This window comes from Schistocerca americana, chromosome 6 (assembly GCF_021461395.2).
Source record: "Schistocerca americana isolate TAMUIC-IGC-003095 chromosome 6, iqSchAmer2.1, whole genome shotgun sequence".
Lineage (NCBI taxonomy): Eukaryota > Metazoa > Arthropoda > Insecta > Orthoptera > Acrididae > Schistocerca > Schistocerca americana.
Genome location: NC_060124.1, coordinates 524,807,237 through 524,826,939, shown reverse-complemented (window position 1 = coordinate 524,826,939; position 19,703 = coordinate 524,807,237). Strand labels below are relative to the sequence as shown.

General features: G+C 47.9%; 1 protein-coding gene across 1 annotated transcript in view; it reads right to left on the bottom strand.

The window, feature by feature from the left end:
- The window catches only part of LOC124620264 (hornerin-like), a 163,724-nt gene that overhangs the window by 108,935 nt on the left and 35,086 nt on the right, over positions 1–19,703 (bottom strand). The window lies entirely within an intron of this gene.

The following is a 19,703-nucleotide window of genomic DNA, read 5'->3' as shown; positions in this document are numbered from 1 at the left end:
GCCATGATTGTTGGTTTTTGTTTTATAATAGTTCTCTTATTTTAGGTTTCTTAGATTATCATTTGATACGTTGAGTTTCCGCCTATATTTCACACACACTTGTGGATAATTTTATTCTTTATTCTATTTCGTAGTGGCGGCGGCGTTGGTTTAAAGGGACTAAACTACTGTAACACCAGTGCTTCCATCTCATGAGATGAAGTAGTAAACAGGTAAGGCTAACGTGAGGGGGATCCTCCCAATGCAGAAGAAATTCGTGGCTTAGTCTAATGTGGACAATGCATAGCGGGCACAACACAATGGCATCTTTCTGAGAGACCTGGAAAGATGAACGACATTTTTGAGAACCACTTAATCGCTCTTAACTTGTGTTGGGTCGCAGTAGCCTGGCATTCCAATTCCCAGAGCCTCAAAATATTTCGTCAAAGTTGTAATTGTAAGTCTGTGTCCAGTATTCGGACATCAAGTTAATCTACAGCTGCGTCTTTAGCTTGACGGTTGGAGAGTTCGTTTTCTGAAATGCCTATGTGACTCAGTGTTCATATGAAGGTCATTGCCTTTGCAGATTTGCAGAGATCCTGGATGTTGACTAGCCAAAGATTTTTGGGGTAACACAGGGTGGGTGGGTTGGTTGGTTGGTTTTGGGGTTTTATGGGGGCTAAACATCGAGGTCAACAGTACTCTGTTCCAAACAGACATACCTGTAAAAGGCCTATACAGTAAATGCGTAACCTCAGCACTCAAAGGGAGGGAACACCAAGGGGTACAGAGCTAAAATGAACACCGCAATAACACAAAATAAAGGACACTTAAAAGGAGCAAAGCAAATAGTTAGAGTAAAACAGACTTCAGTGGTTGATGGATCAGGTAAAAGCCAACCACTTAACTACAAACGAAGAACCTCCAGCTGGAAAGTGTTGATAGAGGTACCAACACAACTTGTTACCATGAAAGACACTATTTTGGTATCCACGTCACAAAAGTCGCTGGAGTGGGTGTAGCCTGAGAAATCATGCTAGAGTGCCCGCACTAGAGTGCACAGATAAAACATAAAACTGAGTCAGCTATAGAGGCATCGTCACCTAGAATTAAACGAAGTGCAGCTGGTAAATTAAAGGACTGCTGCAAGGGGGCTAAAAGGGGACAGTCCATCAGAAGATGGACCACTGTCAGCCCTGCATCACAGTGACACTTGGGCTGTGGGTCAACCGCATATGTCCAATTCGGAGACGGCAGAGAAGAACAGTCACTATGCGTGCTATTCAAGGATGAGTTCCATACGGCTGTGGACGACTTTACCATGCGGAGGTTATTTGGCGTGTTCAAGACAGACCATTCAGAGCTCCAGACGCCGTGGACCTTGCGATGTAAGGCTGACTGGAGCTCTCTTTCCACGAGACCAAGCTCCAGCGGTGGCGAAGCGGTGGCGAAGCGGTGGCGAAGCGGTGGCGAAGCGGTGGCCTGCTTGGCCAATCGATCGACACGTTCATTTCCTGGAATGCCGATGTGGCCAGGGGTCCACACAAACGTCGCTGAACAACCACATTCGACGAGAGCAAACGCAGCATCTTTAATACTGCGCAGCAAAGGGTCCCAAGAAAAACACTGGTGAGTGCTTGCAATCCACTCAGGGAGTCACTGCATATGAAAAGTGACTCCCCAGAGCAGGGGAAAAAGTGAGTGAGCGCATGACAAAGAGCAACCAGCTCCACAGTGGAAACACTGCTCCCACAAGGCAGGGAATGCTGCTCAATGTAGTCGCCGTGGATGAAAGCAAACCCAGTGCGTCCATCGACCACAGAACCATCGGTGTAGACTACATGTCCATTGCGAAACGAGGCAAGAAGAGCCATGAATTGTTGAAGACTGGCAGGTGGAACTGAGGACTGAGTCGCAGGACAAATCTAAGCAAAGCTGCAAGCGAGGGAGGGACCAAGGAGGGGTAGAAGAAGAGGGCCGGAAGGATGGAGGAAGGGGAAATCACTTGAGTGACGAGAGAAGGTAAAGATCGCGGACCGCGATCGGGAGACCCGACCTAGGCCGCCGACGTGGGGAGGGGAGTGCAGAAGATGGAGAAAGGGGCCGGCGGTTTGGGTGGTTGGGCGAGGCATGGACGCGGGCGATGTATGATGCAAGCAACTGTTGTCAGCAGAATCGTAGGGGAGCGATTCCAGCTTCTACAAGAAGGCTAGTCACCAGACTAGTGCGTTAGGCACCTGTCGCCAGTCTGACGCCACAATGGAGAATCGGGTCGAGGATCTGCAACGTTGAAGGTGCTGCTGAGTCGTACACCACGCTCCCGTAGTCGAGATGGGACTGGACTAAGGCCTTTTAGAGCTGTAGGAGGGTTGTTCGTGCAGCCCCCCAAATGGTGTGGCTGAGGCAGCGAAGGATGTTGAGGTGCCACCTGCACCATTGTTTAAGCTCGCACAGATGAGATGTCCAAGTGAGCTGAGCATCAAACAATATGCCAAGGAAACGATGTGTCTCCTCAATGCGAAGGTGTTCATTGGCAAGGTAGAGCTCTGGATGGAGGTGGACCATTCGATGATGACAAATGCATTGCTCTGGTCTTAGAGGCTGAGAACTGAAAACCATGGTTGGATGCCCAAAAATGTGCCTTACGGATAGCTCCCTGCAGCCTCCATTCAGCGACACTGATGCCTGGGGAACTGTAATAAAGACAAAAGTCATCGGCATATAGAGAGAAACAGACCGATGAGCCCACCGCAGCCACAAGACCATTAATCGCCACCAAAAAGAGGGGAACACTGATAACCGAGGCCTGCGGGACACTGTTCTCCTGAATATGAGCAGAGCTAAAAGAAGTGCCAACTCTAACCCGAAAGGAACGATTGGAGAGAAAATTCCGTAGAAAAATCGGAAGTGGACCCTGTAAGCCCCATTTGTGCAGCATAGCAAGGATATGATGGCACTATGTGGTATCGTACACCTTCTGAAGATAAAAGAAAACAGCAACTAGATGTTCTCGCCGAGTAAAACTGTACGAATAGCCGACTCTAGCGAGACTAAATTGTCGATCGCTGAGCGGCCTTGACGGAAGCCCCCCCTGTTGCTGGGCAAGGTGGTCCCGAGCTTCGAGGATCCACATGAGCCACCGACTCACCATTCGTTCCAGGAGTTTGCACATAACGTTGGTAAGGCTGATAGGACGATAGCTATCAATCACCAGCGGATCTGCACCAGGTTTCAGCATCGGGATGGTAACGCTATCCTGCCAACTAGTCGGGAAAACGCCCTCCATCCAGATGCGATTAAACAGGGTGAGTAATTCATCCTGACAGGGCGCCGAGAAATGGCAAAGAAACTGGTTGTGAATTCGGTCTGGACCGTGAGAGGTGTCAGGGCAAGCTGTAAGTGCATTTTGGAACTCCCATTCACTGAACGGGGCGTTGTATCATTCCCAACGGTGCGTGCGAAACAACAACTGCGTACGCTCAGCCTGCTCTCGAATGACGCAGAATTCTGCACTGTAGCCTGCTGTCATGGAACTACGAGCGAAGTACTCTGCCAGATGTTCGGCGATGGCGATTGGGTCAGTACAAAGTGTACCTCAAAGAGAAAAACGAAGGGCAGACGCATGAGGCAGAAAGCCCAAAATGCGCCGAACCCGCGTCCACACCTGAGATGGGGAGGTGCGAGAACCTATGGTGGCAACATATCGTTCCCAGCAGTCCTGTTTGCTCCTCCAGATTAACCGCTGAGCCCGGGCCCACAGCCATTTAAAGGCAACCTGATTCTCTAGGGAAGTATGACGCCGGTGTCGTTGCAGGGCTCGCCGGCGGTCCCGGATACCTTCTGCAATCTCTGGTGTCCACCAAGTGACTGACTTATGCCTTAGGGTACTTGAAGAACAGGGGACAGTTGCCTCTGCAGCAGAAACAATAGCCATAGTGACCTCGTCCACTGCCATATCAATGTCACTAGGAGCGGAGCGATGGCCATAGTAGCTTAGGTGTAGGCTGCCCAGTCGGCTCCATGAAGAGACCATCGTGGTAGCTGGTCAGGGGGTAGGGATTGAAAAAGAGAAACCAGGATAGGAAAGTGGTCGCTACCACAGAGGTCATCGTGGACCCTCCACATGATGCATGGAAGAAGACCGGGGCTACTAAGAGAGAGGTCAATGGCCGAGTATATGCCATCAGTCAAGCTAAAATATGTGGGAGCACCAATGTTAAGGAGGCAAATGTCCTGTTGTGCCAAGAGCGCCTCAACGTTCCTACCCTGGTCTGAGATCTGGGCCCCACCCCATAAAGGGTGGTGGGCATTAAAGTCCCCCAAAAGGAGGAATGACAAGGGGAGCTGGGCGAACAAGGCAGCTAGATCAGCAAGAGGGACAACCTCATCCAGGGGAAGGTAGAGGGAACAGATGGTAAGCTCCATTCCTGCCCAGATTTGAACAGCCACAGCCTCGAAAGCTGTGTGAAGTGGCACTGGGGCACTAGGAACAGTGGCAAGAACATAAGCACAGACACCGCCAGACACCCTGTCGTATTCTACGTGGTTCTTATAGTAAACCGGTAGCCACAGAGGGAGGGGGTCCGCTGAACAGGAAACCAAGTTTCCTGGGGGGGGGGGGGGCAAGACAAGTGACAGGGAAGCGGCACAAAAGCTGTTTCAACTTAGCAAGGTGGTGGAAAAAACCATGGCAATTCCATTGAAGGATAATGGTATCCAACTGTGAAGACATGAAAGCACCTGGAGGGGGGGGGGGAGATAGGTCACGCCTTGGAAGCGCTTGTCGCCACTGATTGCGAAGTAGCCTGATCAACTTCCATAGGAGCTGCGGGTCGAGCAACATCAAGCAACTGAGTGGACATTAGATGCCCCACATCATCTTCCGGTGCAGTGGTGAACTCCTTTTATGTCTATGTCCTTTTGCTTTTTCTTATTTTTGGTAGGGTCCCATTTGTCCCTCGGTTTATCAGGCTGGGTGGGCTTTTCCGACCCAGTCTCATGGACCGAGGATTACCTGGAAGCCCTACTGCCCTCAGGTGGTGGCTTTTTCAGCCACTGGCTGACATCTGGAGGGCCAGTAACTGTGGAAGGAAGGGCACCAAGCGATCCCTTCTGCGCGTGGGGAGCCAGAGGAGGTGGGCACTTCTCTGGCGCAGAGGTGAGGACTGAAGTCCCCAAAGAAGGAGGGGTTGGTACTCCCGATGTTGAAAACAGGGGAGCAATGGAAGAGGGTGTTCCCCAACTACTAGTGGGCTTGAATAGACGGCCGAGCTGGAGGGCCCACAAAAAGTGGCTAAGCTTGGTGGCTTATCGCCAGGGATGGCGACATCGAAGCTGCTGCAGCAAACGTCGATGAAATGTGCACAGGGTGAAGTCGATCGTACTTGCGTTTAACCTCTGCGTAAGTGAGCCTGTCCTAGGTATTACACTCCATAATAATCTTCATTCTTTATGATAAACTGCACAGTCTGACGAGCAAGGTGAATGTTTCTGTCTGTAGTTGACACAAACAGGGGCCGGCGAACATGGGATGTTGGGGTGGGAGGCACGTCCACAATCCCGACAGGTAGGGTTGGCGTCTCATCTCGATGAAATATGCCCAAACCTCCATCACTTAAAGCGGCACATGGGAGGAGGGACGTAAGGCTTAACATCACATCGATATATCATCACCTTGACCTTCTCAGGCAGGGTGTCACCCTCGAAAGCCAAGATTAAGGCGCCGGTGGCGACCCTACACTCTTTAGTTACCTGAAGACACGTACAAAATGGACACGACGGCGTTCCAGATTTGCACGGAGCTCGTTGTCAGACTGCAACAACAGGTCACGATGAAAAATAAGTCCCTGAACCATATTGAGGCTCTTATGAGGCGTAAGAGAGACTGCAACATCACCGAGCTTGTCACAAACAAGCAGTGCCCGTGACTGTGCTGGGGATACTGTCTGTATGAGGACTGCCCCAGACCGCATTTTAGACATGCCCTCAACTTCTCCGAACTTGTCCTCTAAATTTTCCACAAAAAACTGAGGCTTTGTGGTCAGAAATGAGTCCCCATCTGTTCGGCTGCAGACCAGAAATCGAGGAGAATACGTCTCATCAGGTAAGTTAGACTGCCGTTCCTCCCCTGGTGTGGGCAGGGAAGGAAACGATTGGGGAATCATACTTTAAAGCATTAAACATTCCTCTCTTAGAGACTCGTGCTTGCGCACTATTCGTATTTCTTTTCATGGTGGTCCCACAAGCAGCTAGGGAAAGGACTGTCCACCCAGACAGAGCCCCACTTGCCTGGCTAAGCATGATACAACCGGGGGCGGCAGGTTCCCCAGAGGTCACCCGCTAGCAACTGTTCTATCTCAACAGCCATGCATCTCCTTAGCGCGCAGCACATCTTGAGATTGAGGGTTTTTTATAGAGGTTTATACCATCCTCGCGACCCAGGCAGGTACGCCAAGATCCCCGGGCTCTGTACCATACAACGTTCCACCGTCGCGCCTTACGGTGGTCGATGAAGCACGCTCAGAGCTTACAGTATTGAGGACTGGTGGCGCTTCCCAGTCCCCAGCTCAGGAATCCTGGGGTCGCTAAGCCCGTACCCAGCAACTAAATGCTGAGCCCCCTGAGGGTTATAACACAGGGATATGCCTTTTAAGCAACTAATAGAATTGCTACAGATCAGAAAGTTCGCGCTGGCCAGAGACTTTATGTACCGCAAAGCCTGAGATACGACAGTCAATTCTTCAGTGTATATACTACAGGCTCTCGGCAAAGAGTGCTTCTCATGTATCCTTGTACGTACAAAAGTGTAACCAACTCTGTCATCGACTTCCGATCCATCTGTGTAGACTCATACCGAATTAGAATAATCGTAACGGCAACAAATGATATTCATTGTCGCGGTGGGGTATGAGCAGTGTTGTCGCTTGCCTACGCAGGGTGTATCACCTAAAACTTGCATCGTAAAAGCTGCGGAAATGGAAAGGGTAATATGCGATATTCACAGAATGGGCTTTTAGTCAGGGGCCCGTATTGTTAGCCACTAAAAATTGTAATAATACCTATTTTGTGCAAACAAAATTTTTAAGTAGAATAATGGCTAGTGAAATTAAAAGTAAGAAATTAGAACGTTAGTGGTATTGTTGCATGCTTTTAGTGCGATTCATTTACGATATACATTTTGAAAAGTTTCCACACTGTGACTTGCGCCATTCAACCCGCGTAGTTGCTAGCTACGATGTTATGTTTGCTTACAGTTCGCTTGTGTGATTCTGGAGTACATCGTAGTTTGCTATTCAGTGTGTGGCAGTCCAAGCAGTAGGTCGTGAGTGGACGATGGTATTTACAAATAAACAAAAAGCTGACATGCTCATGTTGTACGGGAAGTGTAAGGGGATTGCAGTTTTTCTTGTACAGTGTACGTGGCAAGATATCCCAAGAGACGTAAGCCATCTCGGCAGTTATTTATCAACCTCTTCAACTACTTGTACGAAAGTAGCGTGTAACACTTTGACAACGTAACAGAAGAGGGAAAAAATGTTCTTGCTTCTGTACCAGTTGATCCCTATGTTAGCTCGCATGCAATAGCGGAGGGAAGTGACGAGTCGGGCAAGTGTCCTACGCATTATTCATAGACATAGGTTCCAGTCCTATCGTCTTCCTCCATCAAGAGCTGCATGGAAACAACTATGAGAATCGTATTTACTTTTGTACATAGGCGTTAAGGTACACCAGATGCATCTTTTATCTTGTTCAGTGATGAAGCCACATTTACCCATCATGGCCAAGTAAACCATCGAACCGTGCACTACTGGTCCCACTGGCCTCGTCATGTGGTACATCAGCGTCCATGGACTGTAGAAGTGTGGTGCGGTATAGTAAACCATCAGCTCATAGGCCTGTTTTTATTAGACAGAACACTGAACGCACATAAGTATTGCAGCCTATTAATACAATATCTTCCATGGATGCTAGAAAATGTTCCTCTGCAGACTGGGAGGAATCTGTGGTTCCAATATGATGGCTATCCGGTCCGTAGTGCATGATATACTACAGTGTTTCCAAATCGTTGGATTCAACACAGAGGATCTGTCCCTTCGCCGGCCCTTTCGCCGGATTCAACGCCTATAGACGCTTTTCTGTGAGGAAAGCTGATAGACGCTGTCTACAAGGACACACCAACTACAGCTGATGATATACAACGACGTAATGCAAGAAGATCTGCAGCGGATAGGCACTTGGTGTAGAGAGTGGCAACTGACCCCTAACATAGACAATTGTAACGTATTGCCAATACATAGAAAGAAGGATCCTTTATTGTATGATAATATGATAGCGGAACAAACACTGGTAGCAGTTACTTCTGTACAATATCCTGGAGAATACGTGCGGAACGATTTGAAGTGGAATGATCATATAAAATTAATTGTTGGTAAGGCGGGTACCAGGTTGAGATTCATTAAGAGAGTCCTTAGAAAATGTAGTCCATCAACAAAGGAGGTGGCTTACAAAACACTCGTTCGACCTATACTTGATTATTGTTCATCAGTGTGGGATCCGTACCAGATAGGGTTGATGGAGGAGATAGAGAAGATCCAAAGAAAAGCAGCGCGTTTCGTCACAGGGTTATTCGGTAAGCGTGATACCGTTACGGAGATGTTTAGCAAACTCAAGTGGCAGACTGCAAGAGAGGCGCTCTGCATCACGGTGTAGCTTGCTCGCCAGGTTTCGAGAGGGTGCATTTCAGGAAGAGGTATCGAATATATTGCTTCCCCTACTTATACCTCCCGAGGAGATCACGAATGTAAAATTAGATTCGAGCGCGCATGGAGACTTTCCGGCAGTCGTTCTTCCCGCGAAACATACGCGACTGAAACCGGGAAGGGAGGAAATGACAGTGACACGTAAAGTGTCCTCCGCCACCCACCGTTGGGTGGCTTGCGGAGTATCAATGTAGATGTAGATGTATTACTGCAGCCCACTCCGACGTCTCCTTAGAAATGCTAGCATACGTGCGGCAGTCGTTCCATACCAAACTGCAAGCGTGTATTGCCGCTGCTGGTGATAATTTTGAACACAGCCCGTTTTGTTCAGTTATCTCGTTACTGGTCAGACTCCACATAATTAGAGTCTTGTTTTGTTTTAGGGCGCAAAAACTAGGGACATTCGCGCCCATGTCAGAACTGTAGAACACGAAGACAAAGATGAGTTAAAACGACTAAACGTCAATCCCAACCGACGGAAGAGAAGACAGCTATAAACAGGGACGTGGAGAGAGGTCTACAAAATACATCATAGATAAATGGAGGTCTAGAACTAAAAATTAAATGTCCTTCGTCATACTGCTAGGACGGAAAAAGAAAACGCGGTCGACAGCCCGCGCGTCGTTCGCTAAAACGGCCGATAACACAGACGGTGAACAGGAACGAGGATGTAAGTGATTAAAAATGGGTAGGCCATCAGAAATGGCGGACCGTCAAAGGCTGACGCAATGAGCACGAAGTGGTGGGGGAGCACCACTTAAATGCCGACGGCTAAAATGACAGCGCCCGTTACGCAACCTAGCTAAAATGTTCTCACGGTGAGAGGGCCGAGAGGAGGTCGTCCAACCCCCTGGGAAAGGCTTCATAGCCTGGAACTTGAACCCATGAAGGGAGGACCAGTGCTGATACAAAGTGACACCACTTGCTAACAGACAGCAACACAGTGAGCATCGGAGGGAATGTCAGAACGAGCAGGCCAAGGTATGAGGACTGCAGCCTTGGCAGACCAAAGTGATCAGGAACCCACATAATTATCACAGTGGCACCATCAAGAGTGAGCAAGCAACTTTCCTGTACCTATTGCACTAAGGGATAGATGGTGTACAGCACAGAGAGGCTTTGAAGGGGACAGAGTGTGTGAGCAAATCACACAATTGGAAAGTCTGTGTCGCCGGATGTACTGCGTGGTCTGATGCAGGGTGAAGAGCTCTGCTATAAATACCGAGCAGTGTTCCAGAAGCCGATACCGAAGAAAGTGCCGACGACGAAGGCAGACACCACACCTCTATCAGTCCGAGAACCATCGGTGCACACAAAGGTACTATTATGAAGTTCACTGTGTAGGGCGTGAAACTGAAGGCGACAGAGTGAGGCTAGAGTAGTGTCATTAGAAAGCGAAGGCCAAGGTCAAGTCAGGCCGCCGCATGAAGCAAAGGTGATGAAGGGTTCATACGCATCAGGAAAGAGGTAGAAGTTAAGCTGCTAGAGCAAGAGTCTAAAGCGAACGCCAGGAGGTAATAGAAGGATGCACCCCACTCTGGCGACCAAATGAGTCATCGAATAAGGAGTCATAGGATGGGTGACCACGCGTGGCAGACAAATGGCATGGTATCTGCTGAGGAGAAAGTCACGGCGGTAGGACAGCAGTAGTTCGGAAGCTTCTGCAGACAGACACTCAAATGGGCTAGCGTAATAGGCGCCAAATGGATGCCACGTTGGTGGACAGCATTGAGACGGCCTAAGGACGGACATGCAGATGCATGGTTTCGAGCACACAAGGGACCGATACAAACAAAGGAGAGTCGTTTGATATGGTCCCCAGGAAGTACCACTGATGACTCGTAGAACATTGAGGGACTGCCAGGCAAGACACGTGGGAGAACCAAGAAAGTTTCCTATCGAGCTTGAGTCCCAGGAATTTCTTAGTTTCAATTAATGGAAGAGTAACAGGCCCAAGATGTAAAGACGATGGAGGAAACCAATTGCAATAAAACAGTTTTATCAGTGTAAAAACAGAAGCCACTGTTGATGCTCCATGAGTAAAGATGATCGAGACCTCGCTGAAGACTCCGCTCAATGAGACAGACCTGTGGGGAACTGGAATAGGTGGCAAAATAGTCAACAAAAAAGGAGCCTGAAATGCCCTGCGGGAGACAGCCCATTACAGGGTTAATGGCGATAGCAAAATGGAAGACACTCAGGACGGAACCCTGAGGCACACTGTTTTCCTGGATAAAAATGTCTGATAAGGCAGAACCCACACGTACCCTTAAAATTCTGTCTTTTAAAAATTCCTGAAGGAAACTGGACACGCGGCCTCAGAATACTTGATGTGTAGAATATGGAGGATACCAGTCCTCCAGCAGGTGTTTAAGCTTTCTCCACATCGAAAAACACAGCCTCAGTTTGGGATTTTCGCAGAAAACCATTCGTGACGTGGGTGGACAAAGTGACGAGATTGTCAACTGCAGGGCGGCGCGTTCGAAATCCACACTGTTCAGTGGTCAGTAAACCGCGAAACTTAAACCAACACACCAGCCAAGCATGAATCATACGTTCCATGACGTTGCAAGTACAGCAGGTGAGAAAATGGGGTGGTAGCTAGAAGGAAGGTTTTTGTCCTTACTGTGCTTAGGTGTGGGTACAATAGTGTCTTCACGCCTGCATCTGGCAACTGTGCACGTTACCCAGATGCTGTTTCACATATGAAGCAGGAAGTGCTTGCCCGCAAGAGAAAGGTGCTGCAACATCGGAATGTTAACAGCCTCTGGCACTGGGGTGGAGGATTGGTATGAAGTGGGAACATGACCTAGCTCCATCATAGTACAGGCTGCATTGTAGCAGTCACGATTGCGACAAGAGAAGGGTAACGCCCAAACCTCGACTCATTCCCGCTGGAGGTAGGCAGGGTGATAGTAGGAGGAACTCTGAAGTTTTGCGCAATGGTGGCTCCTGATGTTTCAGATAGCAAGAGGGTCCTCTATGACATCGTCTGCTACTGGCAAGCTGGAAATTGGGAACTGGATCTTGGTCCCAGAGAGCTGTTAGAGGTTGGCACACATGACAGAAGAGCGAGTGGTACTGTTAGAAGTACTAGTGAATGAAATAAGCTAGAATTCCTGAAGAACACGACAACACTTTGCATGCAACTCTTTATGATGAATGGAGTATGCCATCTTAGGATGATGGCTGAAAACGCGGAGAGCCCATCTCCACATGCAAATTGCGTCGTTGCATGCCTCAGTAAACCAAGGGTCTGGGACACTGTGTGATTAAGAGAAAGTGAGAGGAATGGAAGTCCTGCAGTGGTAAGGGTAACGTTTGTAAAATATTCTACCCTGTCATCAGATCTGGGGAAATGATGTTCGTCGAAGGTCGACAGGGAGGAGTAAGGCCTCCAGTCAGCCTTAGTTAGACAGCTACCATTTGCGTGTGCACGTAGGTGAGGTAGGAATCACCACACGAAGTGAGGGACCACACGAAGTGAGGGACCACACGAAGTGAGGGACCACACGAAGTGAGGGACCACACGAAGTGAGAAAGCTGGGCAGTTCAGAAGGATAGGTCCAAATGGGAATAGGTGTTCGTGGCGTCTGAAATGAACGTGGGTGCTCCTATGTTAAGACCGAGGAGGTTAAGTTGATTAAGGTGGTCAGACAAGAGGGCACCTCTTGGACACGTTCTGGGCGAGCCCTGAAAGGTATGGTGCGTGTTGGAAGTGTGTGGGTGTCCCTCACTAAGGTGGAGAAAGCTGCCCTGGTGACACAGCATGACTGAGGGATGTACATTGTACATAGGGAAAAGGTCAAGTGAGGAAGGAAAAGGGAAAATGCGACACTGAAATGTGAGTAGTCAGGGAGATTGGTCGATTATGAACGTCATTCTGCATGAGCAGACGACTCCCCCATTAGATGGAATGCCATCTTTGCAGAGCGTAAGGGGTGGAGGAGGTCAAAACGGACCGGGAAAAAAATGGCAAGAGATCAAAGCAGTCGGCAGAACGCAATTTTGTTTCCTGGAGGCATGGAACAAACCAAGCTCCGATTCTTAAAGCAGCCACAAATTCTCTGTGATTGAAGACCACAAACGTTCCATTGAAGGCGAATCATAACGAGGAAAGGGGAGGAGATATAAAAATGAAGGAGTGTTACCTCGGCGACAGCGGAGTGCCAGCCTTCAAAGACCTCTGCTACAGGGTTCAGAGGCTAGAGGTCCCTGCTCTATGAGATCTACAGAGGTGTTGGTACACTCCTATCTGTCTGCAGAGCCTATTGCAGAAAAATGATTGGCGGTGCACACTGGCGACACGGAGGACGACTGGGCGAGGGTATCATGTGGCAGAGAAAGACTCTTTCATATTTGTTGGCTGGAGGGACGCAGGAAGTCTTCGTGGGAGTATTCCTTCTATGCTTTCTGGCCTGGTTGTGTATCAGGTGACTTCGCCCTGGGAGGCTAATGTATGGTGGCTTGTTGCACAGCTGGAAGGGGAGATGGTGACGCTACCATGACACTAGGCGGCTTTACAACTGCAGTGGTGAATTAGAGGTCGCATGTCTGCATGGCCATGGTACAGGGTGTTTCAAAAATGACCGGTATATTTGAAACGGCAATAAAAACTAAACGAGCAGCGATAGAAATACACCGTTTGTTGCAATATGCTTGGGACAACAGTACATTTTCAGGCAGACAAACTTTCGAAATTACAGTAGTTACAATTTTCAACAACAGATGGCGCTGCAACTACTGTAATTTCGAAAGTTTGTCCGCCTGAAAATGTACTGTTGTCCCAAGCATATTGCAACAAACGGTGTATTTCTATCGCTGCTCGTTTAGTTTTTATTGCCGTTTCAAATATACCGGTCATTTTTGAAACACCCTGTAGAATGCAGGCTTGCGACTAGCAAGTACCTTGTGAGCAGTCAGGTAAAGCACTTTTTCCTTCATCCAGAGCTCCTGGATAGCCCCCTCATCGAGATACGTCAGACAATCTCTAAAGGAGGCAGAACTGTCGCCTTTGCAGTTGATACGGTGGGGAAAAGGAGGCAGTCAGTCGCCATTGTGAGCATACCTACCACAGCTTACACATTTGGCCAGGTGTTGCAGGACATTTGAGTGTGGTTGAAACGCTCACACTAGTTGCAGCACATTGCGTTTGCAATGTATGGTTGTACTGTGATAACTTCATAGCTTGCTTTGATCTTAGAAGGAAGGCACACTATCAGAAGTGACAAAAAGGCTGCAGGTGATCACTAAGGGTCGATTTACCTTTCCATCACCAAATGGAATGCTATGGCACCCTGATCAGAGAGGTATGTTTGCATTTCTGCCTTGGTCAGACCATTGAACAGCCTTGTGCAAATAATACCACGGCACGAGTTCACAGTTCTATGGGCCTCGACACGAACTGGATAGCCATGGAGAAGTGAAGTGGCAAGCAGTTTCTGTGCTTGAGAATCAGAAAGTCTCCAAAAGCGAAGTGCCATTGTGTAAACGAGAGCAGAATTTCACAGAGCTGGCATCTGCGTCAGCACCTTTCTGAATAATAAACGGATTTACTGTAGGGAAGGACTGCATCTTGAATACGTGACACCATGAGGAACATTGGTGCAGCTGGGAGGGTCATTGAATGATCAGCCTCATTCTGTTTGCGTTTAGCAGACACTGACTGTAAATATGATGATTGGTCCATTACAAGAAAATCTCCATGACTGCCAGCGTCCCCGATGGCGCGCTCCTTGCAGCTGGGGGCTCCACTCAGAAAGGAGCTCGCCCACCTAAGGTGACTACTGACACCTTGGGTTACACCTCCCGGAAACCAATCGGCAATTCGGGAAGGTAGCAGCTCAGGTAATCACCCCTTCCTGGGCCTGGCGAATCTTACCTGTCAATCTGGGGCTGGGAATTATGCATTACTCAGTCACGTCTTACTCATCAGATGCATGATGCTGGCCTTCAGGGCTCCACAGGGAGGAAGATAAAAAAGAGGAACCTCAAACGGCGATGCGGAAGAAGGATAGGAGAAGGCGAATGAAGAAAGAGAAAAGCAACAAAGAACAGTAAAGGGTATTTTGATATTGGCTAACGAAAATGCCAAATACATTTCCATGAACAGCCTTGACATGTTCCCAAGGGAGGCGAAAAAGAATAGCAAGAGGACAGACATGCAGCACGGGAGGGGGAATATGTTGGAAAGGCTGGGGCCCCGTGGTAGTCGAGCACGAACCTGCCAAAGGGTGGCGAGGCTGCTGGGAGGCATAACTAGAGTACACACTGGTGTTATTCTTTAGTATCTGCTACCACGTATTTTACGAGTGTAGGCGTGAGAACTTTTCAAAATATGGTTTCTCGTGAGCAACTCACAGTAGAATCCTGCAACAAATACGACCGACAGTTTAATTTACCCTACTTTTATTTTATTAATGTCAGTAGGTATTGTTCCACTTACAAACTGTATATCTGCACGAAAAATACGCTTTCTAAGTGTTATTACAATCTGTTGACTGGCTAATGATATGTGCCCCTGACTGCAAATACAATCTGTGAAAACCTCATATCAGTAACACTTTCCATTTCAACATATTCGTAGCGCCAGTTTTAGGTGATTTATCATGCGTATCTATTTTGTTCAATTACATTTTAAAGGCCTTTCAAAATTGTTTTTTTTTATTTTTAGGTAAATGCATGGTTAATAGTTTCAACAATCCATTTATTATCCTGAAACCGGCCGCCATTTTTCGTTATGTAACAATTATATTGTGCGCGTGTAGGGGGGGCGCACCCCCGCCCTATTTTAAATTGCTTATGTCCTATTTAAGTATTCATTTAATGAATATAGATAGTCCAAGTGACTTAAAATTGTTATGAGGCATGATGCAATCACACTCGAGTGTGAAGCTTGGGCAGCAAACGCTGAAGCAGTCGTCATCTGGAGGGAGGCGAAAGAGTGAACCACAGGTGCAAGCTACCATATTCTGGTCCGTTCTGGTAGGGGGAGCCAACGTGCCACAAATGCCAAGGCCACTGTCGAAATCCGAGGCCAAGTGTACCTGTGGCCAGCTGAAGTTCAGACTTCGTTAAAAAAAAGCAGGAAGACCACAGCTCAGGCAGGATGGTCTGCGTCCGGCAACAGTAGCCGTCACCTCCTGCTGCTCCCCATTCTACAGCCCATATGAGCTCCCACCAGCCTTGGTCCGGACCGATCATGCCATCATGCCCACGTGTCACTGCCTGCTGCCATCAGCTGATCTACGATCAGTCTCCTTGCAGGCCACAAAGAGCCCCCACGCTGATATAACCACTGGGAGATACGTTGCCACACACAATTGCTTCGTCTGCTACTGTCTCAGGCCTGCTGTCCTACCGGGAGGCGGGGTTCCACTGACCTATACACAAATATCAAATATGTAGAAGTGGGCAACCAGAAAACTAAAGGCTGCAGGCTACATTGAAGAGTGATAAATTGAAATGACTTCAGTCTCATTATCCTGAGTGCTGCACTGGATACTTGAATGGACCAAAGGTTGCGAACATGTGTGTTAAGAGTAGCAGCAGTGTGTAGTTCCCTCCTAAGGAAGTTTCATGTCATCATTAGGGCCTGGTCCGCTACAGGCTGCAGGTGGAGGGATTTGTGAACAACGATTAATAAATTGTGATTTATGATAGGACAATGATTTGCTGATGCAGGTCAACAACTTTGCGTGGCCTTTGAGTAAAGACAGGTTGAGGCGATAAACTGAGTAGATGTCCTCTCTGCATATACCCCTCCCCTCATTGTGTCCTTAGGAGACAGAGTGCCACGAAACAAATACTTATGCGAACATTATCATCCCCCAAATGACAAGAGCCATCAGATATCTCCTAATATCGGACCTCTTTTTATCTAGCATAGCACAGCATCTTAATGCGACAGACTTAGGTCATTGAAAGTCCCCTGTAGATATATTTTGCCATGCTGCCTCTATAGCCATCCATAATTGTGGGAATTTTGCTGGCGCAGGATTTTGTGAACGAACTGACTTCTCAATTAGGTCCCACGAATATTCGATGGGATTAAAATTGGGTGATCTGGGCAGCCAAACCATTTTTTTTAATTATCCAAAAGGTTCTCGAAACCAATAGTGATCAAGTGTGGCCTCGTGACATGGCTTATAGTCATCCATAAAAATTCCATTATTGTTTGGGAAAATGAAGTAATGAAACCCATGAATGGCTGAAAATGCTCTTCAGGGAGCTGAAAATAACCATTTCCGTTAATTATTTGTTCAGTTGGACCAGAGCACCCAGTATACTTTACACAAAAAGCCCACACCACTATGGAGCCACCACTAGTTTACACTGTGCCTTGTTGACCACTTTGGCCCATGGCTTCGTGGGACCTGCGCCACTGTGGAAACCTACCAGCAGCTCTTGCCAACTGAGATCGGGATTCATCTGACCAGGCATGATCGTCTAGTGTCCAGCCGATGTTGTCACGAGCCCAGAAGAGGCGTTGCAGGCGATATCACGCTGTTAGCGAAGGCACTCTTTTCTTTCGTCTGCTGCCAAATTTCGCCGCCATGTCCTGACAGACACGATCGTCGTACATCCCACACTGATTTCAGCGATTATTTCACACAGTGTTGATCATTTTGCAGTACTGACACCTCTATATAAACGCCACTGCTCTGTCGTCGAGAGAAGGCTGTCAGCCACTGCATTCTGTGTGGTGAGAGGTAATGCTTTGAATGTGGAATTCTCAGCACACACTTGACACTGTGGGTCGCGGAATATTTAATTCCTTAACGATTACCAAAATTTTTATGTCCCTTGCATCTATCTCCGGTTACTATTCTGCATGCAGATTGTATCAATCACATCAAGCACGTAGTACAAATGACCGTATCCCACGTATCCCACGTATCCCACGTATCCCACGTATCCCACGTATCCCACGTATCCCACGTATCCCACGTATCCCACGTATCCCACGTATCCCACGTATCCCACGTATCCCACGTATCCCACGTATCCCACGTATCCCACGTATCCCACCTAGTACAAATGACTTTTTCCAATGGATCTTATGTATGTGATACTACGGCACACCTTCTGTCACATTGTACTGCATGGTACCTCACGACATTTTCTGTGTATTTGGAGAGTTGTTTTTTCTCATAATCTGAAGGACTATTTTCTGCTATCTTTTATGTTTCAGGTCAACCAACATTCAGATAAGGGAATGCAATCAACTAAGGTCGATAAGTAAGTAATGTTTTTGTAGTTTTACATGCCACCATTGTGACAGTGAACATTTCTGTAACACATACAGTGACGTTTTTTAGAATATTATGGAGGACCAATTAATACAGGCCGAACATATTTCTTATTTCATGATACATCCTACTGAGGACCATGTTTTAGTACTAAGTATTGATATTTTTGTGTATTTAACCTTTATCTTACACTATCATTCAGACAGCTGGTTGGCTTGGAGTGAAAGGGACTAAACTGCAAGGTCGCCAGTCCCTTCAACCCTGAAGCGGTCGTCAAAGGAAGGGTACAATAAGTAACTCCTGGAAAGCTTAAATGTAACCAACGCAAAAAAAAAAAAAAAAAAAAAAAGAAGAGGTAAGAGCCCAGAAAAAAAGACCGAACAGACAAGTCAGACAAGGCATTAAAACCGAGAAATAATAAGAATAACGTAAAAAGGTAGAAAGGGAAGAGGCCAGGCTGGGCCACCAAGCAAGGGCCACAAAGGAACCCCTGGGAGGGTGGATGGGACAGAGCAAGAGAGAGAGGCCCCATGAACCTATCAGGAAGTCAGTGAGGCCAGAAAGCCCTATCTTACGACGTGTATAGCGCAATTCAGAAGCTTTTGTTGGCTTCCTGATAGGTAATGGAACAACTCCAGCCTCAACTAGTACGCTTTTCACGGTGCTAGTTTGGAAGGCTCCTGTCACAATGACAACTGGGGTCCAGTATCTGCAATGTTGAGTGTGATGCTGAACCACAACCAAGACCCCCCCCCCCCCGCAACCAAGGACGACCCCCCCCCCCCACAACCAAGACCATCATAATCAAGATAGGACATAATCAGGGCTTTGTGGAGCGATCTGCACCCCCACCTAGTGTCAATGAAGCAGTGAAGCATATTGAGGTGTCGCCAGTACTTTCGCTTAAATTGGCGAAGGTGGGGAAGCCATGTCAGATTGGGATTTAAGACTAGTTCGTGAAAGTGGTGCGTCCCAACGACCAGTAGTAAATCATCGTCTAGGTAAAGCTCTGGATGGAGATGGACAGTACAACAGCGACAGAAGTGCATACCGTGAGTGTTTGCGGCTGGAAACAGAAAACCGTGGGTAAGAGCCCATGACCGCGCCTTTCGCATGGCACCCTAGAGGAGCAATCCACAGAAGCTAAACTTGTTGGTATTTAAGGGAGGCAACAGCGAAGACCTCACAGCCACCACCAGAACACTGATGGCCACTAGAAAGATGGAGATGCTCAGCACAGAGCCCTGTGGGACCATGTTCTTTAATATGGGAACGGGGGGTGGAAAGAGATACAGAGTGAAGCACCCACTTGAACCTGAAACATATGGTACAACGGGAAGTTCTTGACAAAAATTGGGAGTGGGCCATGGAGACCCCTCTCAAACATAGTAAATAATGTGGTGATGCCATGTTCTGTTATAAGACTTCTGTAGGCCAAAGAGACAGCGATGGGTTTCTGGCGACGTGCAAAGACTGTCTGGATGGCAGAGTCTACGTGAACCAAATTATCAGCAGTGGAGCAACCATTGCGAAAACTGCCCTGAGAGGCAGCCTCAAGACCCCACGCCTTAAGGAGCCAACACAGCCATTTGCTTACTATGTGTTTAAGCAACTTGCAGGGAATATTGTTGGTAAGGCTGACTGGGCGAGAACTGTGTCTCTTTACTGGTTCCTTTACTGGAATTATCGCACTTTCTCGCCACTGAGATTGGAA